The sequence below is a fragment of the Lygodium microphyllum genome, chromosome 27 (genome assembly GCF_053477565.2).
Source record: "Lygodium microphyllum isolate KBCC chromosome 27, Lygodium_microphyllum_v1.1.10, whole genome shotgun sequence".
In the NCBI taxonomy this organism is placed as follows: Eukaryota; Viridiplantae; Streptophyta; class Polypodiopsida; order Schizaeales; family Lygodiaceae; genus Lygodium; species Lygodium microphyllum.
In genome coordinates, this window is record NC_141161.1 from 64,339,044 (window position 1) to 64,341,852 (window position 2,809).

Here is a 2,809-nt window from a genome sequence, read left to right on the forward strand (position 1 = left end):
GGGTGATGGCTCGCATGAGAGAGTTGTGCCAACAAGTTTTTTAGCACAACGTCTTGGATCATTCAAAAAACATACTGGAGGGGAGCAAGGACTATATAGTAGCATCCTTGCATAAGGAGTTTCTGGTACCAACCGCAGCAGATAGGTTTTCTACGAGCTGGATGATGGAGTGCATGAGTGCATATATGTCACATAAATGATCGGATGTACGCAAGGCACTCAAGAGTGGGGCTACAAAGCCTGAGTGGCTAGACGCGGATGACTGGAGCTGACTAAGACGGAGGAGGCTACAAATTCTCCAGGACATTGGAGACAGCAGCACAAGGCGACGAGGGCACGACTAGAGGTCAGAGTGATCCATCATCTTGGGAGTAGCGGCCACAGGACATATCTGGAGGGCTTTGTAAGCTTTTCTTTTGTTTTGCTTGCTTATTTTTTTGCAATATCCTTTGTACTGACAATCCTATTTCTAACCATTAGTATTTTGTTTCCTTTGTAGCACTCCATTATAAATCGTGATCCGACCGGCCTTGAGACTCGATATGCAAATAGGTACGGTCTCATTATATCGATCGACCGATTGTATGGATGCGACGGCCTTGTAAGTCACTCATCTTTCTTATTCGTAGTTACCATGTTTAATTAGAATGCATTATTGTATGGTGGACTGATGTGTAGTTGTTTCTTTTTTTGCAGAGTCTGTTCGATGCTTCTTTGTAGCAAGACGAGCTTTTAGATGGCGATGATCTATAGCTCGCCTTTGGATCCTTGGAGCTCACATACTCTTCTTTTTTGGTCACGTGATCTATGTAAACATTTTCTATGTAGTAGTGATATCTTGCAATGATTGTACCAATCGCTTTCATTATGCGATCATGTATTTATTTCATGTATCAGTGTCATGATTCAAGTAGACTTTTGAGAGCGGAATTTTGGTGTCGAGAAGTGCTTAAAAATAACTAAAAATTACGAATATCAAGGGAAAAATATTCAACGTCGAAGGCGGTGGCTCGACCTAGGACGATTTTAAGCGTCAAAGTGCTTTAAAGGTGCCCGAGCGACACTTGTTGATTTTTCATAATTTTTCAGACTGTTGTGCGGATTGACAAGAGTTAATGGCCAATGCGGGATGCCAAACCGGACACGCAAGATTTTTTCGGGCTCCAATCGGATGCCGGACACAGGAGATATGCCAAAACCCGGGAGGGTGCCCAAAAAAGGGCCAGAAAATGAAAGGGTGGCCACTTGAGGAATGAAGGGGTGCCCTTCAAAGGGGGCACCCCCCAATTTTTTAAAAAAGGAGGGCGGCATGTACTCGCACTGATCAGCGCGTAGAAAAACGGAACCCCCCCAAAATCGAGATGTTGTGGCTGCAAAAAAGCCATGAATTAGAAGCCTGCATGAAGTCTCCTACATCGTGCCAATCGTAGCAGAAAAACAGCATCCCCCCCAAAATCGAGATGTTGTGGCTACAAAGAAGCCATGAATTGGAAGCCTGCATGAAGTCTCCTACATCGTGCCGATCGTATCGCCTCCTCTCGCGCGCAAGATGGTGGCCTGGTTGGAGAGAGAGAAAAACTATCTTTCTCTCTCCTCCCTCTCTCTCCTCTAAGGGTAGATTCGTGTGGTGAAGAAGAAGAAGAAGAATGGATGACGGATGCTTGTCCAATGAAGACCGGATTGCTCCGTGGTGCAAGAGGAAGGAAGATTTCTGATTCTGGACTGTCATGAGCATTAATGGTGGCTGGAAATCAGTCCCGAGATATGACAAATAAAAACCCGCAACCCACAAAGAACGGTAATCTCATTTTTATAAAGGAAATTGATGTTTTATGCAATTTGCTTTATGAATATTTGTTCCCATGGGATGATTATGCATTATAATGTTGTTTGCAATGTCTTCCAACTGTTTGAAATCAGAAAATCAGAAAATCATAAGTGTTGTGGATGAAATTAATTGTATAAAACCCGTAAAATATGCGAAATATGGAAAAATTGGGTGTTTTTGAGATATAAATGGAAAATATAATAAGACACACCAACTAAATTTATGTTTTTACTGCAAATGAACCTAAGGCCACAGCATACAACTAATTTTGTATTTTTAGTCATTTAATATTACGGAAAAATACAATAAAAATAGGAAAAATGTGAGAAAAATAAGGAAAAAATAGATTTTGAGTGCCGAAAAATTAAGGAAAAATAAGATTCATGTTTGTGGATGTATGGGGGGTTTGAAGTATGAGGTTTAGCCTTAGTTCAGCCCTATCTCTATGTTTTAGTGAGTTTTTATTACTTTTCATACAATAAAAATGTGAAAATTTAACCCTAAACCTATGAACCATGCACAACCTAAACGGGTGAGGGGGTAGAGTGTATGAAAAGTATTTAAATGCTGAATGAAATGATGAAAATCTTGCTGGTTTTTATGCATACCATTTAGGTCGGTTGATAATTAAAAATTAAGAACGTAGTAGCACAAGGGTTTCTCGGTGCTAGGTTCATGCAACGCCGCATACGAGCGATAGTTGAAATCATTGAAAGAAATGTTTTCCACATGTGCACCATGTTGATTTTCTTAATTGCTTGAGCATGTGGACATTCATAATTTGCATGAAGCATAAAATGATAAAAGGTATCAAACAATATCTCCTGGATGCATGGCAATGGCTTTCTAGAGGATATGACCAACGTTGAGTGAGTAAGGTTGTCCAAGTTGTAGGCTAGGCATTGGGTCTAAGGAAAAAGAAAGTGAGGTATGGTACATTCCTGGATATGATCAATTGGTACCTTGAGCAGAAATGTATGC